Genomic DNA, 22,943 nt, shown 5'->3' with positions numbered 1-22,943 from the left:
TCCTGCTGCTGCTGCTACTGTAGCCATTTCTCACAAACAGGTCTTCCTCAGTCAAAGTACAAAGTGAGAATGAGGAAAAAAGGTGGGGGCTTTCATCATTTGGAAAAAAAAAACTGTTCTGAACCAATGAAAAGTGTTATTTTCAGGTCACATGATCCGACGCGCTTACGGTACGCGCCCCGGGGCGCGCTTACGTAGCGCGATCGTATGCGCTCGGGTGCTTCCGGGTGCGCTTACGCTGTGCGTATCATGCAGACGTGGCTACGCAATACGTCACGATGATGTTTTCGTTTGCGGCAATAGCGCTAACGGGACGCTCAACGGTACGCGCACCGGGAGCGCTCCAGGGCACAAAAATAATTTTTTTTTTAAAAAACATGAACAATATACATAAAAAATAGTATTACATAAATATACAATATAGGATTCATTATAAAAAATATTATATTTCATAGCTATAGAAATTTGCTTTTAAGAAACCTTTGAAATTCAATGAAAAAGCATAGGTTTGAGGCCCTATATATAGATAGGAATTAGCATTTAGAAAACCTATGAAATTCACAGAAAAAAACATAGGTTTCACACCAGTTAAAGTTAGGAATTAGCATTTAAAAAACCTATTAAATTCACTGAAAAAACCATAGGTTTGACACCAGTTATAGTTAGCTGGAAATTTTACTGACATAAAACTATTGAAATTCCCATGTTATAGTTAGTTGGACTCACTATAACTTGCGAGCCTGCAATGCACTGCTTATGACGTCACATATTACATCACTCATGACATGGTCAGTGACATCACTCACTACGGAGCACCCGCCAGGACGGCATAGGCACTAACGGCGCCCGTCTCTCCCGCTACAAATCGTAGCGAGGATTTGGCCAGTCCGGGGCTGCTCATGGAGCCGTAAATATTAGCGCTCCCAGTTTTTTTCCAGGAATCACAGGAAGAAACCTACGTTTTTGATTGGAGACTCATTTTGAGACTCTACATTTGTTTCCTACGAGGACAGGGTGCGCCTTAGCGTGCGCACACCATCCCGCAGGTACTCCACTTGGTCCTGACGAAAACCTGTAAATTTACACATAGGTTGAAACATGTAGACCTTTTTTACTCACTTCCCTTTAGTTTTTACACTGACAGCCCACCTAACAGGGCAACAGGTGCCTCCAATTTTAATAGTACCCGAGACACTCCAGAATAAACTCCGTGAGTGGGTAGTATTGGATACTTTTTAATACACACTTTTTCCCTCTTTGCACATATAAAAGAATCAAACCAGCTCCACTGTAATCAGGTGTCGCAGCACACCTGGATGGCATTCGGCTATCCGGGTGGGACCCCGATGATGAAGCATGTCACCAACTAGGTTGGTGAATGAGGGGTCTTCTCAAGGACAAAGGACGTCCTCTAGATTTGTGGTTAACAAACTTACCTTCCTTCCCTCTACTGAGCCTGGGACTTACTCATAAGGTTCAACTCCCTTATTGTTGTTTATCTATATATTTAGGGGACAGGGAGTCCCAATCCTGCCTGTACTGGCTAATACCCTTTCTCTCTCAATTGTTTACCTAGAAAGTGATATGACACAGGCAAAGAGAGAGATGACACACACAAAGAGAGAGATGGTGCAGGCAGAGAGTGAGATGACACACGCAAAGAGAGAGATGACACACACAAAGAGAGTGATGGCGCAGACACAGAGCGAGATGAAACACGCAAAGAGAGAGATGGCACAGGCAGAGAGTGAGATGACACACGTAAAGAGAGAGATGATACACACAAAGAGAGAGATAGTGCAGGCACAGAGCGAGATGAAACACGCAAAGAGAGAGATGGCACAGGCAGAGAGTGAGATGACACATGTAAAGAGAGAGATGACACACACAAAGAGAGAGATAGTGCAGGCACAGAGTGAGATGACACACGCAAAGAGAGAGATGACACACACAAAGAGAGAGATGGTGCAGGCACAAAGTGAGATAACACACACAAAAAAGAGAGATGGTGCAGGCACAGAGTGAGATGACACATGCAAAGAGAGAGATGGCGCAGGCACAGAGTGAGATGACACACGTAAAGAGAGAGATGACACACACAAAGAGAGAGATGGTGCAGGCACAGAGCGAGATGACACACGCAAAGAGAGAGATGGCGCAGGCAGAGAGTGAGATGGCACATGCAAACAGGGAGATTGCACAGGCAGAGAGTGAGATGGCACACGCAAAGAGAGAGATGATGCAGGCAGAGAGTGAGATAACACACGCAAAGAGAGAGATGGCGCAGGCAGAGAGTGAGATGACACATGCAAAGAGAGAGATGACACACACAAAGAGAGAGATGGTACAGGCACAGAGCGAGATGACACACGCAAGGAGAGAAATGGCGCAGGCAGAGAGTGAGATGGCACATGCAAAGAGAGAAATGGTGCAGGCAGAGAGTGAGATTAATTTTTTAACAGTACTGCACTGCCATAAACTGAGAAACAGCACTCACTGCATGATTTCCTACTCTGGTGAGACACAGTTGCTGTGCTAAAAACTTACTTATGTTGTAAACTAGTGTTTATATCATTTAGTTATTGTAATTGCTATGTAGTATGTTAGTAGTGGTCTATAACATGATATTTTCTATTTACAACAGATTGTAATCATCTATAGAAAGATAAAGGAATATGCCTACGAAGGAAAAAAAAATAAGAAGATATCAACATGCTTTATTCTCCAAGAAAACACAATTAGAAGATTCATCCAAAACACAATGTTCAGAGGAAAAAAAGAATGCTCCTGGTAAGCCAACAAAGGTTTTTTTAAGGAAATTAACGCAATGTAAAAAAGATCTGGATAATGTTCCGAAGAAAAAAAATTCATCTGTAAATACAAAGAAAAAGCAGAGCCCCCCAAAAAAATTTAGAAATGTACATGGAGATGATATTGTCTATAGTAATAGACGGAAAAATCAGTTCATTGACATCCGTAGGTGAATGTTTTATACCAGAATTGTTTTAAATTCATTAAAAAATGTTAAGATTTATAAAATGAAAACAGCTTTTTACAAGAAAAAAAAGTATAGAGAGGATAGTTGATCAGGCTTTTGAAATGAAATAAATATATATATTTCATTAATCAATAGAATTCGTAGACTAGACAAGGCAATCAATGTTTTGAAATCAAAAAGGAAGTGGAAAAGAGTAATTAATCAGACTAATTTTTGTGATGTTTTTTGTGGAGAATGGAAGCATAGTTCAAGTTGTGAGCCATTTATTAATGAAGAGAGTTACTTTCAGGATAATGATTTGGTGCATGCAGTTGACACCAGTGGTCGAGCATATGAGGTGAACGGCGGTTGTCCGATTGAAAAAGAAAAAATTGTGCCTAGAAATGCAGAAGAGGTGTTAGCTGATGCAGTTTTAGGGAGACGTCCTAAGGCTCCAGTGTACACATGGAATTGTAGTAGTATTTGTTGTGTGCGACAGGACTTGATTGATTTGTTTCGCAATTTCTTACCTACATATACTAAGAAAAGTCTAAAACAAAAGATTAGGATATTGCAAGAGTTAGATCCTTGCAGAGTGAGAGAAAAACAGGTTTGCATGGGAATTCACTGGCTTGTCTTTCTAGAAAAGTATGTCAGAGTGTTTTTCATCATTTTAGGATGTTAGCAGTGCATCATACTAAAGTGAGGAAATTAGTGAGAAGGTTGTATCATGCAAAAAGTCCAGCACTTAAGCTAAAACAGTTAAACAGTGCTCTTTTGCATGGATCTGAATTGGATGTGAAGAACATTTGTGAAGAAATAGAGTTTATTTACTTTGGTAAAAAAAGAGGACAGTGCAGAAACTGATACAGTAATATAAGGTAATGTGGAAGAGAATGTACAGATTTTAAGTACAAAAAAATTTGACCATGAAATTACAAAGTTTAAGGTCAATTCAAGTGAAAGGCCAAATTTTTCTTGTGTGTGTTGTCGACGAACTCATTATAAGAATCAGACTAGGTTAGTTGATTTATATGTAAAAAGTGATATAGCCGAGATACCCGCCACCCCCTCTCAACACAATCCCCAAAAGGAGTGAAACCGGAAACAGTTCTTGAAGTTTTTGGAAGTGGGATGGAGTGACCATCCCGGCCGTATTTATTAAAACAAAATTAAAACATTAAACGTTTCATGTTATGTACAATTTCATTACCATATTGCGATGTTTGGCTAACCTTAACAGATTCTCTAATACAGAGGTTCTCCTAGCCGAACTAGCAACCTACAAAACATTTCTTGACATATTGAAATTGTACAACCTAACGTTTAAGGGCCAACGGCAAGGTCATAACCGGTGTCAAGATCCCTAACCGGACTTACCCCTCCCACTTGGGATGGGCGACAGCACGGAGGCGTACCTCAAGTGCAACTACTACCAATTTCCCTTGACTTGACGGGGGCACCTAAAACTCGACGCCAGTTAAAGGTCGTTTGAATACTCGTGTGAGGTATCTAGAAGGTATCGTGGCCCTTATCCCAACCCCACACAACTTACCGCATCTGCCGTCGCAGATGTCACTGGCCCCGGGAAATTCCCCAGGAGGGGGCTGTAACCCCTCCTACAAAGGAAGGGGCCTTGACCGCCTTTCCTTTACTTCCGGCTACCCATCCTTAGAAGGGACCGCCTCCCCATTGAGGGGCCAATGGCCACCTCTCCCGAGCGCTCCCATCCGTGTTGGGTGACGCCCACTCATAGGGATCTACTAATTAGTGCTCACCGATCATGACCTTACCGCCTACCAAAATAAATACGACAGTGCAAATTGACCTAAGAATACATTGGCCACTATGACTGAAAGAGCATACATCAAAATTCGACACTAACTGGATATCTTTAATGGCAAACATACTCAAAACGAACATTCTTTATTAACTCAAAATCACCATGGCACAACAACCTGGAAACGAAAACAAAACAAAATTAATCAACTTTATTATACACAACTGGCTGTCTTCAGGGGCTGGTGGGTGGGTCAAAATTGGCTCTTCGTTCTGTCCCGAGCTCACGTGCAGCGAGGAGGTGCAGCTTCAGAGCACAAGAACAAGAGGATGTCTTCTGGTCTTGCGCCCCTTTTTATCCGTCTTCAGGGCGGGCGTATACCCGCCCCTGCCTGCCCCTGAGGGCGTGGCTGGCTGCGTCGGTGTCTAGGCCAGCCCACTCTAGGGCGGGAACGAGCGCGCCCCAGCTACGCCGCTTCGGGCATACCAGCTGAGACGCGCCTCCCGCCCAAAATGGCTTCCCGGGGGGATCGAGGCACTCGGCCATAAGTTCGGGGGGACCGATTCGGTCGCCCCTTTCCATATAGCCGAGATACCCGCCACCCCCTCTCAACACAATCCCCAAAAGGAGTGAAACCGGAAACAGTTCTTGAAGTTTTTGGAAGTGGGATGGAGTGACCATCCCGGCCGTATTTATTAAAACAAAATTAAAACATTAAACGTTTCATGTTATGTACAATTTCATTACCATATTGCGATGTTTGGCTAACCTTAACAGATTCTCTAATACAGAGGTTCTCCTAGCCGAACTAGCAACCTACAAAACATTTCTTGACATATTGAAATTGTACAACCTAACGTTTAAGGGCCAACGGCAAGGTCATAACCGGTGTCAAGATCCCTAACCGGACTTACCCCTCCCACTTGGGATGGGCGACAGCACGGAGGCGTACCTCAAGTGCAACTACTACCAATTTCCCTTGACTTGACGGGGGCACCTAAAACTCGACGCCAGTTAAAGGTCGTTCGAATACTCGTGTGAGGTATCTAGAAGGTATCGTGGCCCTTATCCCAACCCCACACAACTTACCGCATCTGCCGTCGCAGATGTCACTGGCCCCGGGAAATTCCCCAGGAGGGGGCTGTAACCCCTCCTACAAAGGAAGGGGCCTTGACCGCCTTTCCTTTACTTCCGGCTACCCATCCTTAGAAGGGACCGCCTCCCCATTGAGGGGCCAATGGCCACCTCTCCCGAGCGCTCCCATCCGTGTTGGGTGACGCCCACTCATAGGGATCTACTAATTAGTGCTCACCGATCATGACCTTACCGCCACAGGCCCGGATAGTTGACCGGCTATCCGGGCCCCCCACCAAAACTCCTAGCTAAAGGTCATGTTCCAACGTTTTTAACCATGCTAAGAAGTCTCCTATGAGTAACTCATTTCCCACCCGAGACAAATGCACACCATCCCCCATATACATACTGTCATCATTAATACAACCGTGCGAGATAGAATGCAATGTCCTGGAACGGAACAACCTACTCATTTTGTTATTAAGTTTCCTAACAGAATGGTTCAAAGCAGGGATCGAAACAGCCCCCCGCCACACTTTCCGTGGGATCATATGAGACCACGCAATTATGCACCCCGGAACTTTCCTCGCCAACCAACTTACGGTGGCAAGCATTGCTTCCAGGAGAAGTCGTCTACCGGTGGTGACCAAATCATTGCCCCCTAAATGTACTATGACTATAGACGGCGGTGACCTCATCCGCCCTAACAAACCCTCAAAGTAAGCTTGAAACTGGTCAATACAGAGACCGCCCCTTCCGTAGAAGGACATCCTGTACCCGTATTCCCCAGCTACGTGAATCATGTCACCTGCTTTGAATACGTCTGTGGCACGCCTCACGTATGAGTGGCCCACGACCCACACCTCCTTTCTCACAGCCGGTGATGTCTGACCGCTGGCCCGGTGTTGGGTCGACTGCATAGTCCGCCCCGCCTCGAAGGCTTGCGTAACTGAAAACGAAACAAAAGACAAGAAGCGTGAGTACATTGTTACAGCTTCACAACATGTGCAACCGCACATACCTCTTATAACAATTGGAGGACCAACGCCCCACTCGTTTTACTTGTTCCACATTAAGACCCCTGGCTGCAGCGTCAGTGGCAGCCCCTATCCGAAAGGAATGGGTCCCAAACTCACCCGGGTCCAAGCCTGCTGCGGTAATTGACATCGCGAGCACCCGCTGAAACTGAAACTTTGTCAGTGGGGTGGCGTCCGCGTGTCTCAACATTGTCCCCCCCCATGATGCCACCCTTTGTGCTAGGTAATCCTCTAAACACCTCACCGGACACATGGAGGACCCTGGAATCCTGCGAATGACTATGCAGTCTCCCACCCCACTTTGATCGGTTTTTGACTTGACAAAGGATACCGTCATAGTCTCACCCCTGATCTGAACGTGGTCCCGGCACAAACCCCCCGCCACATCCCGCTTGCTCCTTGCCACCAGCTCACTTATCCTCATAGCCCCGTGAAATGCAAGCGTAAAAGCGGCTCGGAACAAACAGGCCTCGAACTGAGACGAGCATATGTCGGGGAGTGTGGCCAGCAACTGGGACAACCTATCCAGACCTATCGGGCGCCTCTCGTCTACTCTGCGACCCTCAAGGCGTTGCCACCCACGCAGCGCTTTCTGTACAGCAAAAGACGCTGTCGGGTCCTGGATATTATGAGCCCTGGCAACAAAGGAGATAGCAGCACGATGCCTCTGGGCTGTAGCCACCGACTTCCCAGCCTTACGCAAGGACATCAGAAAATGTACTACCCAATCCTCATGCCCCCAAAGTCCCCCTCTCTCAGTCCCCAAAAAGGCCAAATAAGCCCGAAACGCCCCTTCGTATGCCTTCCTCGTCCTTGGTGCTAGACTCTCTCCCACGAGGTAACGAAGTTCGGGGCACCGAGAGACCAGAGAGCTTCGGGAAAGGGTGCTGGCTCGGGGTCCGCTGATGGAAGGAAACCCGAGAAAGCCTGCATTTGAAAACGAGACAGTGCATCAGCAGCCTGATTCATCACTCCCGGGACATGTTTTGCTCTGAAAACCACGTTCAGTTGCATACACAGTAAGACAATTTCTTTAAGCAGCCTCAAAATCATTTTACAACGTGCTGCCTGACTATTAATGCATTCTACAACGGTCATATTGTCAGACCAAAATATGACAGAATGATTTTTGAATCCATCGGGCCAGGATTTGAGGGCCACCAAAATAGGAAACAGCTCAAGGAAAGCAATATTACTCGTCAGCCCCTCATCGTGCCACCATGTTGGCCACTTTTGTGCTGACCATTTCGTGCCGAAGATGGCGCCGAAACCCATGCTTCCCGCTGAATCCGTCCATAGACCAAGCTCTTCAGAGGACAAGGCCGGTTTGTTCCAGACGACTCGACCATTGAAATCCGCCAAAAATGCTAACCAAATACGCATGTCTTGGCGGACCTCGGCCGATAACCTCGTGCGATGGTGACCCTCCTTTAGGCCGACCATCGCCTGTGCAATCGAACGGGAGAAGGGGCGGGCCATCGGGATCACCCTTAAGGCAAAATTCAACTTCCCCACCAATTGCTGCAATTGATGCAGCGTAACTTTAGATGCAGTGATACACATTTGCAGGGCTGTCTTGAATTTCGATACTTTGGAAGCTGGTAAACGAAAACAACCCTCACTAGAGTCCAACTCGATCCCGAGGAACTCGAGGCAAGTCGTGGGACCCACAGTTTTACCTGGTGCCAACGGCACGCCAAATTGATTCATTAAAACACAAAATTCAGTCAAGGCCCGGGCACATTCATCATCCCCAGCGGCCCCAAGGAACAGAAAGTCGTCGAGGTAATGCATCACATTCCGAAAACCTGTTTTCTTCGTGTAAACCCATTGCAGAAAACTACTGAATTTCTCGAAATAAGCACAAGATATCGAGCACCCCATTGGCATACACCTGTCCATGTAAAACAAACCTTGAAACATGAATCCCAACAAACGTTGGTCATCCGGGTATACCGGGAGCAAACGGAACGCTGACTCGATATCTGATTTCGCCATCAGCGTCCCGGGCCCCAGGCGATTCAAAATGGCTACGGCCTCATCGAATGATGCGTACCGCACCGAACACATTTCTGGATTAATTGCATCGTTTACAGAAAGGCCATGAGGGGCTGATAAATTGTGGATCAATCGAAACTCACCCGGGTCCTTCTTGGGGACCACCCCTAAAGGAGAACAAACAAAGTTCCGTACCGGGGGGACAGGAAACGGGCCAGCAACCCGACCTCGGGTAACCTCTTTCCGGATCTTATCCTGTACTACAGTAGTATGCTGCAAGACGGAAAGTTGATTTTTGCACGTCCCGACACCCTGAAAGTTACCCACCGGGATGCGGAAACCATATGAAAAACCGTTTCGTAGCACCCCAGCAGAAGTACGATCTGGGTATTCGCTGAGCCAGGGAATCATCGCCAGGGTATCAATCGGGGTTGGTAAAGGCGCCCCTCGGACTATATTAGACCTGTTTAGCGCCTCCTCTGCCCCCATTTTCACCCGATTTGGCTCTGCACGAGGACTCAGGATGGGGTGCCCCACAACCACTACATTCGTGTTTGAACTTACAAGATCCCGGGGGCCTAGTACATTTGCTTCTGTTGAAATTGAAACAGAACCCCCTCTTCCCTGTATTGCCGGCGGGTCTCGGGTAATCGTCTGTACCCGTACCCGACCGAAAGGGTGTCCCCCCATTTTGGCGGGAGGACTCACTAACAGCACTCCCCACCAATGGCACTTTCAACATTCCCGACTCTTTCATCTTATTCCATGTTAAAGAATCGTAACAGTCCCAGGTTAAACTTTTGTTATGCTCCATCGCTTTCCTGAAAAGGTTATCATAACAGAACCATTGGTTACCTTGGTGTGATGTCGAGTACCCCATAATTCGTGACTGATATACTGGAAATTCAGGGAGCAAATCAGGCCTACGTTCCCCCAAAATTGCCGTGAAAATTCCCCAAGCATTCCCCCAGTTACCAATATTTTCATTCACTTTAAAGGCGGCCATTTTTGCGCGCCAAACACTCGGATGCATCAGATCCTTTTGACCCTTAACAGTTTCGACCTCATAGTGATCGACGAGCAGGGAGAAAATGTTAACGTATTCCCCCGCCCAAATCTTTTCCTTTATTGGCAAAGGAACATGTTGCCCCAATCTTTCTCTACGAGAGGGTGTTGACTCATCCCTTGCAATCGGCAATGGCCGCTTACCTGCACCGGACGCTGCTTCCGTCCCTCGTGGCTTGTCTATCGCCGCATCCGGCGCGGGCACCTTGGCTGCATCACGTTTCTCGCGCAACTGCTTTATGAGTGCTTGCGCTTCGGTAGCCATGGCGCCCCCATTACTGTCCCCCAACCATGCTGCTAACTGTGCCGCCAACTCGGGAGGCATATCTTCGGCAGACGTCGGGGTGACTATCACGGGAATCGGATTCCCCTCAACCGGTACCGGGGTCGGTACCGGGGCTGGCGCCTCGAGCGGAGAACAGGGAACCGGGACGTCTCCCCCGACCGGCCCCCTTCTCGGCCTCTTTGGCTTCCCTCCGGCCGGTGGACGCCCCGATCCCTCCTCGCCGTCTCGCTCCGCCAACCGCTTCTTAATTTCGGACATGTCCTTCATGAGTGCCCGAACCAACTGGTCAGTCGACATTCCTTTTGCTCCTTTCTTGGGCATCCTTTCGACTAAGTATCTAAAAGACAAAGAGAGAGATTAAAACGCTCAAAATTGGCTCTTCGTTCTGTCCCGAGCTCACGTGCAGCGAGGAGGTGCAGCTTCAGAGCACAAGAACAAGAGGATGTCTTCTGGTCTTGCGCCCCTTTTTATCCGTCTTCAGGGCGGGCGTATACCCGCCCCTGCCTGCCCCTGAGGGCGTGGCTGGCTGCGTCGGTGTCTAGGCCAGCCCACTCTAGGGCGGGAACGAGCGCGCCCCAGCTACGCCGCTTCGGGCATACCAGCTGAGACGCGCCTCCCGCCCAAAATGGCTTCCCGGGGGGATCGAGGCACTCGGCCATAAGTTCGGGGGGACCGATTCGGTCGCCCCTTTCCAAAAGGAAAATAATAAAGAGTGGAAGGATTTTGCAACGTATTTGTTGGTAGAAAATTGTTTTGATTTGGGTTCTGATCAATGTATTTGTAAATATTGTTATAATAAATTCAATGAAAACAAAATGCCTGCTAGAGCTGTACATAATAATCTTGAGTTGGTAAATATTCCTTCTGAATTGATGAATTTAAATACTTATGAGTCTATTCTGATTCAATGTTCGCATCCTTTTCAGGCTATTGTTCGCATGGAGCCTAAGACAGGAAAATTGCCTCCTTCAGATTTACAGAGAGGATTAAAGGGAAGAGTAGTTTATTTGCCTCTAGATTTGAAGAAAAATATTGATGCAATTGGTGTAGAAAAGTGGAAGAGGAACCTCTAGTTATTCTGGTTAATGGCGTTCCTACAAAAAGTAAGAAAATCTGGCAAGAATTAGTGGATGTTAGGAAAGTCAAAAAGGCAGCGTTGTATTTGGTAAAAAACAATCAGTACTACAAAAATGTATATGTAGGAGAAGAGGAAACAACTGTAGAAGAGGACAGTGATTTCTCAGCTGGGCAAATTGAAAAAGTAGATGTCTCTAGAAGTGAAGAAATTTATGAACATTATAGTGTTCATCCTCTGCATTCCAAAGAAGTAATGGGGAATGCTATTGAGTTCTTTCAAATGAAAGAAGCAAAAGGAAGTCCCATTAGTGTATGGTAAGAAAGTTTGGAAGCTTGTTGTTTTCCTCAGTTATTTCCAACAGGTTAAGGTGGACGTTCAAATTCCTGCATCTGAATACCGGACTTTAAGATTATATGCAGAAGAGCCAAGTTTTCGTCAATGTATTCCATATTTGTTTCATATTCTGTTTGAGAGTGACTTGTCTGGACTTTCTTAAGCAGTGAACCATATACTGAAAAGTGGAGTACATCTGCAAAATGTTTTGGCAAGGGACTTTATGGATAAAGTCTAACAGCAAAAAACACTATTTTGGAATCTCAGCTAATTAATCTCATGGCATGTCAGCGTGGTACTAACGAGTATTGGTACCGTTGTCATGGGGAATTGAAATGTATGCTAAGAAACTTAGGAACTCCTACATGGTTCCTCACTCTTAGCTGTGCTGAGTATGCTTGGGAAGACTTACTTCAATTTCTTCATGAGGCAAATGCAAATATAGAAAATATAGAATACAAGACACCTGGAGAACTGTGCTCTTTGGATCCAGTTAATGTATGCAGGTATTTCAATCATAGATTTTAAGCTATGATGTCTTTTATCACAAACAAAAAAAATCCTCCGCTTGGAGAGGTTTTGGATTTCTTTTGGAGAAAGGAGTATCAAGCAAGAGGTGCTCCTCACATACATATGCTGCTATGGATCAAAGATGCTCCCAAATTTGGAACAGGTTCGGATGACACAGTGATGAGTTTCATTGAACAGTATTCTACATGTGCTGTTCCAAAAAGTACAGAAGAAAACAATTTAAGACATCAAGTCTTACGGTTTCAAACCCATCGTTGTGGAAAATACTGTTGTCGAAAGTTCAAATCCAAGGACAAGTTCTACACAAAATGTCGTTTTGGATTTCCACGACCAGTAATAACTAAAGGAAGAGTGAACAATTTTATGTCATCTTTGTGACATACTGTGACAAGAAAATCACCGAAAAATACCTACAACTTAAAAAGAAATGAAGAGTCAAAATACATAAATGACTATAACCCAGTCATTTTGGCCATGTGGAATGCTAACATGGATATTCAATATGTTGCTGACAACTCTATTGCTGTGGCCCGATATGTAACATCTTACATCACAAAATCAGAAAATACAGAACTGAAGGAAATGTGGGAGGAAATTTCTCATGAAAAGAGCCTAAGTAAGAAATTGTACAGTTACAGTCTGAAGATGTTGTCGCATCGAGAAATTGAAGCATATGAATGTTCGGATCAGTTATCATCAGCAAGTCTATATGCCAAATCTAGAACAATCATTTGGGTGAGTCTAGGTCTTGCTGCAACACGAAACCGAGTTTAGAAATCTGTACAAGAAATTGAGTATTTGGGGGAAAAGAACCAAACAGTACAGATATTTTGAAGACAAACATGTTGGGCCAAGATGGCAGAGTGAGGACGCGGACAAGCGGTAGCTAACCTGGAGGCTCCCTACCTCCTCTGATGAGAACTAAGGAAACAAAGTACTGAAATAACGGACTTAATGCTTCTCTGAAGTACTATTTGCACTCTGAAGATTTATTTGTCGGTGAAAACCTGAATACTTGGAAATTGGCAAAAGGAGATCGTATATCGAACTTTACCGATGCTTTGGCTCCTAAGCTTTTCACGGACCATTCGGCACATGATTTGCAGCCTGCTCGTTGGCTCGGGGTTTGGCTGGTCCGGTCTTTAACCTTCTGCTCATGGGCTTAGCAAAATGTCACCAAAGAATCTGCCTCGCTCCACTCGCAATAGTAAAAATACCTCGGGGGTTGCTGTCGCTCCCCCCCCTTCCAAGGTCGCGACGTTAACGGTAGCTATGGCACCCCCCCCCTCTACGACAGGAGCAACGGCAGCAGAAGCGGTGTCTCCAGACACCTCAGCTTTCTCGGCTTCCTCTGAAGGAGAGACAACAACATGCAACACCAAAGAAAAGCCCTCTGCAGTGGCGGCGGGAGACAAGGGGTTGGAGCGAGTAACTGTCGGTAAGCCACAATTACGCCCCCGACGCTGACCGTTTCAGGTTCCTCTTTGAAAAATGCTGCAAAAAATGTCACCAAATCGAGGGTTAATCTGGGGGACTTAGCAGGATCTATGACCGGGGTAAAGCTGGTGAAGCTGGCCGCGCAACTCCCCCGGTAGACGCAACCGCTCCAAATGTAGCAGGTACAGTGGAAGCTACAGGAGTTGTAGTTGAATCACAGTTCGGTAACAATGTTTCAGCTCCGATATAGCCTCCTACAAGCTCAAACTCTAAGTTGATATTATCTACAGAAGTACCAGCTATGGCTAAAGAGGACTTGGCAGATGGCAGAGATTCAAACCCAGATACAAATGTAAACTCAAACGATGTGGCTATGGATTTGGAAAAAACAAATGAAATGGCAAATGTAAAAATAAACAATACGGTTCTTAATGCTGGTAAGACGCATGATGTGAACACGGGCTCTTCCGAACTACCATCAGGTCCTGACCCAGGATTGGCCGCAGACGTAGCTATTAATGAAACTGAGTTATCTAACATAGGGGTGCACGATGGGCTAGCTACTTGCCACACTTCTGAAGAGATGGAAGAGGAGAACACTGACCTAGGATCTTATGAAGACTATGAAGTGGAGACGGAGGAAGAGATGGGCGACCCGTCTGATAACACTACGAAGTCATTGGCGGCTAGAAGGCGCAAAATGAAAACTAAGCCCAAAGTTAAAAGAGGGGGGAAGGCCGGTACCACTCTAAATTGGTTAATTACAAGTAATATCTTGACTGCTAAGAAAATTCTTATCGATAAAAGCCCTCTCAGAAAATGGATTGAGGCAAAGGGACTTGTAAAGAGCATGACTTTAAGACTATCCGGGACAAGCCCTACGGACTTTGACCCCACTTTGGGCACTTTAGGCTGTTCTGCCCCTCCAGAGACTAACGCATCAAGTGCACCTGTAAATGCACTATCAATTGCATCACCCGAACAAGATTCGGTGTCTATGTTAGAGCCTGGGCCAGCAACCTTACCACTTAATGGCTCGACGCTGACTATCAATACACAGCCGCTAGCTACATGCGGAAATCGGGGGAATAACACCAACAATATGGCTGCTAATAATTATACTTTAACCTCTTCTACTGCCCTAATCTCAGCATTATCAGCCACCTCTAAGATTGATAAATGACCATGCCTCAGGAATCTGAAGATGAAGATAAACAAGAGAACAACTCTTCCCAACTGGATATTATAATGCAAATATTAACCAACTAATGTGCAGAAGCCCAAGAACACTATCTACTGTTGCGGAAGGACAATAACAAACTACAGACCTCTCTACTAGAACTGACCTCTAAATTTAGTGGGGTTTCGCAGGACATTGAAGAGCTACAGCAACGGGTGGTGGGTGTAGAGGAGGTTGCCACAACTATGAACATGGTAGTAAATCAACATGATATCCAGATGACATCTCTCCAACTGAAAGTTGAGGATTTGGAAAATCGGCAGAGAAGATCAAACCTGAGACTTTTTGGGATACCGGAGGGATCTGAAGGCTCAGATCCTAGGGCCTTCCTTGTTGGTTTACTACAAAAAGCTTTCCCAGACTAAGCAGATTGGGACTGGAACTCCCAAATTCAGCGGGCACACCGTTTACCTCTAGTTCAAAAGAACAAAGAGAGCAAATCCCCACGTCCTTTTCTCATCTGTTTTGGCAACTTTTTATTGCGACAGGCTGTTTGGCAGAAAGCATGTCCTAATGCCCCTATAACTATAGGGAATATTTCTCTGTTTGCTCGCTCTGACCTTAGTAAAGCCACAATGGACAGACAATGGGAACTGCGTAAACTGATCTACCTAATTAAATCCATTGGGGGGCAGGTTTTTCTTCAGGAACCTGCCCATCTTAAGGTTATTAAAGGCGGGCGTACACATTTTTTTAATGATACAAAAGAAGCCGAGCTATTTCTATCCAGCACAAGTAAGAGTTAGGCTTTAATTAGCATAACAACTGATCAGGTAGAACTACAACTATACTGATATAATAGTTAGGGAGACTAAGTTTAAAAAACTCTAAGGGGTCGAGTTTATTACCTCTTCCTTTTAGTTCTCAGGAATAATTATTCTGATTGTGTTTAGGCAAACTTTTTTTTCAGAGGGGTGGTGGGGTCTGTACCAGGCGGTCTACCGTTGGCGCTGCCCCTACAGCGGCAGCAGAAGCTGAAGGGTCGTCCCTCCCCGTGGGGGTGGGAGACAGGGGTGTGGCGGGAGGGGGTTCTCTGTTCTCCGCAGGGCAGGGGGTTTTGGGGGGCAAAAATCTGAAAAAATGCATTTTCAATCTGACGGGGAGACATGCTATTAAGAATAAAATTACGAGTAAATATCTACTTTTGTGTGGTTCAAGGACAGAAATTCTCCACTTGTGTTTTTTGCTTTGTTGTTTGTTTTCCTTTTGAATGCATAAAATAAGATGTTTAGCATGGAATGTCGCCGGGCTAAACAGTAAAAATAAAAGATGTCTTGTGTCGGAAGAGCTGAGATTACATAATCCTCACTTTGTGTTACTATCTGAAACGCATATAGCTGGCAAGGATAAAAAACTGCTCTGTCAATTAGGATATGAAATTGTAACCTGCTCTACTTTTGGGGCTTCAATTAGGGGGGTTGCAAGCCTTAAGGACAAACGATTTAGGGTAGAAACTTTGCAAATTGCTCACGATAAGGATGGTAGATGGGCCATCGCTCAAATGAGCATTGAAAATAATAAATACGTCTTATGTGTGGTATACGGCTCAAACCAAGATGAGCCTATGGTCTATGACTATCTAAATGTAAAACTTTTAGACTGGGAGGGGGAGCTTATTATAATGGGGGACTTCAACTGTATTATGGATTACCAACTAGATACCACCAGGCCCGGGAGTGTCCAGCAGATGCGTAAAACTAGAACTTCTATCTTAGATATTTGCTGCATTCACAATATTAAAGATGCGTGGCGGTACTTACATCCAAACATTTCTGGGTACACATATTATTCTGCACCCCACAAACTATGTTCTCGGCTGGACATGGCTTTAGCTAACGATAACTTATTGAACACTAGTCTAATGGAGGTATGCCCCCGAATCTCCTCGGATCACAACACCATAATGTTGATATTTGTAACTCCACACACTCGTACATGTCCTAGACCATTCTCTTTTCCCAGATATTTAGTATCAGACGCTGTTTACATCTCACAGCTAAAAACCCATCTTACTGATTTTATAGAAATCAACCAGAACCCTGCTACATGTAATACGGTCTGGGGTGCCTGTAAGGCAAGCATTCAGGGATTTACGCAGGAATACGTGTTTATACAAAATTCTGAAACGTAGTGAATCTCTGATCTCTAGTATTGCTGCCCAGGAAGCACTGCTGGCTTCAGCGCTATGACTAAACCTGCTAACGGTACCTGAAATAGGTCTTAAACTTGGCCAATTAAAATCTTAAACTAAGGCAAAGTTTACCCAAAAAAATAGTGCCAATATACACAAATTCAAGATCGCGCAATATAAGGGCGGGGATAAAATTGGTAAAATCCTGGCATATAAAGTGGCGGAATATAGAGCTAGTACCTTGATCGCTAATATTCGAGGACCTGATAATAAGTTATACGACCAGCCCCACGATATATTGGAACAATTTGTGGATTTTTACAGGTCTTTGTACACTCCGGAATCTACCCCTAGCGTAGTTACAATACGGAACTATTTAGATGAGAACTCAATAAATGTATGTAATATTTCAGAAATAGACCCACTGTATGCAGATATCACAGGGCAAGAACTCCGTCAAGCTGTTGCCGCTTTGCCTGCAGGGAAAGCTGCAGGGGAAGATACCCTCCCTCTTGGGATCTATAAAATCTGCTTAGAGGAACTGGTACCCCTATTATTACAGGTTATACAATCTATTGGGTTAACTGGAAAAGCTCCCAACTCGTGGAACAGACCTAAAATAATATTTTTTTCACAAAAAGGTTAAACCAAAGGAGAAGAGGGGGTCATATAGACCCATCTCTCTGATTAACACCGACGCAAAAATATTTGCGAAAATTTTAGCAACTAGGTTGGCTCCTCTTATGCCCAAAATAGTTAACCCACAGCAACACGGGTTTGTGACTGGGAGAGACACTACCACTCATGTTAACATGGCCATAACGGCGTTTGAAGTAGCTGGGACTGAGTCTTTTGACCAAGTGGGGTGGGACTATCTCAGGCACGCTATGACGAAAATGGGGTTTAGTGGGCACTTTTTATAGGGGATAAAGGCATTGTATGATAATCCCTCAGCTATGGGGGGCTGACCTCTTCAGACCTTATGATTTCTCGGGGCACCCGCCAAGGCTGCCCCTTATCACCTTTATTATTTGCCCTTTCACTAGAGCCATTTTTGCAAGCTCTTCAGGCACAATCCCGAATTGTACCTTTCAGCTCTAGTGTACAGGCATTGAAAATTACGGCATATTCCGATGACATTGCCATCTACTCTTCCGATGTCATCGAGGCACTACAAGGGATCACCACTGAGGCTTGTAAGTTTGGCAAAGCATCCGGCTACAAGTTAAATATAAACAAGACACAAATTATAGCTAATTATATACCAGTGGTAATGGTCCTGGAGATTTGTAAAGTCGCTACATATTTAGGCGTCAAAATTACATCTAAAATACGAGAAATAAATAATATCAATTATAACAAATTAATTAAATCTACTACTTTATTTTTTTTAAAATGGCATAGATTGCCCCTGAACTTAATTGGCAGAATTAATTTAATTAAAATGAAGGTATTACCTAAATTCTTGTATCTTTTCCGTTCCATCCCATTAGCATTAAATAATTCTTTTTTCAAGCAATTAGATGGAATATTCAGCAGTTTTATCTGGGGGTATAAAAAAGCTAGAAGATCGCTGAAACTCCTCAAAAATAGTACAGTTAAGGGTGGTCTCAACTTTCCAGATGTCAAGCTATATTTTTGGTCTTCCTTTGTTAGTCGTCTCCGTTCTCTGCTTAATAGCGAAGACACATTCTTTTTTCACTCATTCTTGCTCAAATCTGACTCAAACATGTTTTGCTTCGAGTTAACGACCCCAACTATTTTAAGAGGGTGAAATTTAAGACTGCCAAGGATATTGTCGGGATCTGGGTTAATATATTAGCATTTTGTAAGACCTCCTTCTATCATCTGAAACTTCAGTTATGGGGTAACCCGGGCCTTCTGGGGATTTAAAATGATGGCATGGCCCTTAGATGGTCTACTCAGGGAATCAACGTTCTGGGAGACTTATACGGTGCACAAGGGTTTTTAGATTTTCACACACTTAAAACTTTATACGACTTTCCGGAAACAATGAGATTCAAATATTTACAAATACATGACTTTCTGATAAGGAAAAAACAAATTTATGACATTCTAGACTGTGATATTTGGAATTGTTTATATGATACCAAAAACAAATCAGTTATAAGCAAGGCTTATAGGCATCTTTGTGCTGTCAAAACTGATGATTGTTTAAAACTAGCCGAGAAATGGAGCAGTAAAATGGGCTTAAATATAACACCCAAACAGATAACATGTTCTTTATCCAACATTAACAACTTGGTACGATCATCTAGCTTAAGGGTGCAACAATTTCGCACAACCTGTATGTTGTACTACACACCGGAAAGGATTTCCAAGAGGTCCCTTACTAATATTCATAGTGATCGTACCAAATGTCCTAAATGTTTAGTTGATGCAGCAGATCTGGAACATATGCTGTTCTCCTGCCCAACTATAAGGGACTTTTGGGGGGAAGTACATAAAGTTTTGGAAATTAAAAAGATTCATTTACCCTCTATCACCGCTTCAATAGTGTTAGTTGATATACATCCTGTCTCCCTACCCCGGCCTGCTCTGGAGACGATCCTTATATCTTGTGCTAAACTAATATTGGCTAGAGCTTGGATTTGCCCCAAACCCCCTAACATCTGGGAATGGTGGTCATTAGTAAATGAAATTTACTGTATGGAGCTAGCCCTGGCAAAACTTAAAGGAGCCCGTTCATTAAAAAAATTTGAGAACATTTGGGGTAATTTTATATGAAGGTTATGCAGGCACGGTAACACTGCCTATTTGGTAGATACTTTGTTTTCCTGTAGATAGTTATCAGACTGTAATATGTTTGCTGTTCTGCCTTCTGTATGAACAAAATGGATTATGTTGTAATGTGCTCCAAGTGGAAATCGAAACAAGTTCTGTCTTGTGAACGATTTACATTTATTTTGTAAACAATGTTTTTTTTTATTATATGTATATTGGTATGTTTTCCTCATCAGTTTGTTAATAAAAAAATAAAAAATAAAAAAATGAAGACAAACATGTTGGATACATACTATCCAAATAGAAGTAGTCATCTTGAGAATGTTTGTCTCCATGAAGTACTGCAAAGCTATACTTTTAAGAGGAATATCACAGAAGATATCAATAGGGGAGTATATGCTGTAATTGGATGTGAAGGATGTCTGGTGAAACAAAGAAAAGGACATTTGATTAATCATCGACAATTGAGTTGCGAATCTCCTGACAAAAGAGAATTTTACTATTTAGCTCTTTTGCAACTCTTTAAGGCATGGCGTACAGAAAAGGAACTACTTGGAAATTTTCTCAGTTATGAAGATTCTATCAATGCAACCAAGGATACCATAGAATGTCCTGTTTTTTCAAATTATCTGCAAATGTTGAACGATGAAATACAGCAAGAAGCTACAATTGCAGCAGAGATTGCTAGAGACAGTTCTCAAGACAGTCAGAGTTCTGCTTCATTGAGTCAAGATCCACTAGGAGGACCAATTTTCCAAAATTAAGCTGCCACTGCCATGGATGAGGTGTAAAGAGCCATGGAACAAGCTCAGGAGGATGTAGTAAACTTAGAATATTTGGTAAAACAACTAAACGTTGAGCAGAAACAAATATATGACGAATTCACAGAACAGATTAAGGATGGTTTATGTCATGAGAAAAAAGAGTGCTCATGTACGTCATTTAAACCTGTCCAATTGTACGTGAGTAGAGAAGCGGGAACTGGAAAAAGTTTTCTGATTAAAGCAATTGCAACTTATCTGTCGAAAAGAACTGAGTCATCACTGTCTTGTGTTGTTACCGCTCCAACTGGGTTGGCAGCACATAGCATTAAAGGGATTACTTTACATCATTTATAGATGCTGCCAGTAGAGCATGACAATAAATTACAATCCCAAAAGCTATCTGGAGAAGCTTGTTGTGAAGTTTCCAGAGTCCTGAAGAAAATGAAACTTCTTATCATTGATGAGGTAAGCATGGTATCAAATGTAATGCTTGCTTTTGTGCATTTAAGAATGCATCAAATTCTTAAAACAGAGTATGATGTGTTATTTGGAGGCAAACACATCATTTCTTTTGGAGATCTACTGCAGCTAACTCCTGTGAAAGGACAACCAGTGTTTAAAATGCTTACGCATGAAGATACCATAAAGTGCCTAGGAAGCATTGGAAATGTTAATATATGGTTATATTTCAAATATGCAGAACTGCTTCAAAATATGCGACAGGCAAAGGATGAAGACTATAAAAATATTCTATAAGATGTAAGAATTGGAAAAGTAAGTGAACATGGCAAAGAAACTTTACAGGCACGATTATTTCAAATTTGTTTCCAAACAAAAATATTCTCCCAGAGAATATTTATAAGAAAATTGCTGAAAACAAATCTGTGATATGCTTGATGCCAACTCTGCAAGAATGTTCAATCTTCAACAACAAAATGTTAAAGTTAGAAAATCAAGAGATTGTGAAACTGGAAGCTATTGATAAAATAGAGCATGAAGGAGCTACTATTATTTTGTCAGAAAAGTTGAAATCAAAATTGGCATCTTTAGAGAAGACAATATCTAAAACTGCTGGTTTGGAAAAGTCTCTGTATGCATGTTTAAATTGTCGTATAATTTTACGACGGAATTTACAGGTGGAAAGAGGTTTAGTAAATGGAGCAATGGGTCATGTTGCTGATTTTGTGAATTACCGAAATAGAGATGGAATTGAATTTTTGAAAATTAAATTTGATGGAATTGAGGAAGTACAACAATTCAGTCGTTCTGCTTGATTTTTGCTTGTGAAAGATTTATATGTCCGCCGAAAACAGTTTCCTGTTTCTTTGGCACATGCGGTGACTATTCATAAATCTCAAAGTTTAAGTGTAGATAGTGCTTTGGTGAATATTGGAAGTTCTGTGTTCAAGGAGGGTATGGCATATGTTGCTTTACCTCGAGTCAGAACTTTATCTGGATTGTACTTGATTAATTTTGATGAGACAAAGATTAGTGCAGATCTAAATTGTGTAAAAGAATATAATAGGTTAAGAAGAGAGTATGCTCCAAGTTTACCTCAATATCCTCTATTTGAAAAGCATGTGGTAGGCCGAAAAAGAAGAAATTAGAAAACTTGTAGTGAGGTTGTAGCAAAAAGAAAAAAAGTAGATGAACCAGTAATTGTAAGCAGAAAAGAAAAGGATTCAGTTGAAGATGTTGTTGGATTTCAGTTTGAAAACAGTTCTGGTGTCAACTGCTATGCTAATGTAGTGGTTAATGTTTTTTTTTTCTCCAAACTTTACACGAACAGATTGTTGAAAATTGGGATTAAAGATTTTGTTGTTTGTTGAATACTGTGTTTGAGAAATGTAGCAGTGATAGAACAAAAAAAGAAAGTGTTTCTGATATTCAAAATGTTTTAGACATACGTTCTGGTTAAAATCAATTTTCACAGAATATTCAGCAAGATTGTCAGGAATTTCTAATGTGTATGCTTGTTGTATTGCAAGATGAAGGTATAGATGTAGAAAATCTTTTTGGCCTTTCTTATAAATGGCAGCATGACTGCGAGAATTGTTCCTTTTCAAGTACTACTACAATAGACACTGAAAGATTTATATATTTGACTTTACCAGACTGCAAATCAGTGTCTTTTAATAATCTAGTTAGAGAAGCAAATCAAAACATGGTCTGTACTCAATGTATCTCTGCAATGCTATCAACATTATTTATACAAAGATATGGACAGTATGTAATTTTAATGTTCCAAAGATGTAGACTTGATGGAACTAAATTGACAACTTTAATTAAAAATGTTGTGGCTTCTCAATTATCAATTTCAGGAAGAACCTTTGTAATTGCAGCAATTATTTTCCATGATGGTCCTTCGACAACATCTGGACATTACACAGCTTATTTAAAACTTCAAAAATGCTGGACTTATTGTAATGATACTCAATTGACTTTCAAACAACGTTTGCCTTTTGAC

The sequence above is a fragment of the Lissotriton vulgaris genome, chromosome 2_1, assembly GCF_964263255.1.
Source record: "Lissotriton vulgaris chromosome 2_1, aLisVul1.2, whole genome shotgun sequence".
Lineage (NCBI taxonomy): Eukaryota > Metazoa > Chordata > Amphibia > Caudata > Salamandridae > Lissotriton > Lissotriton vulgaris.
Note: the sequence above shows the minus strand (reverse complement) of the source record.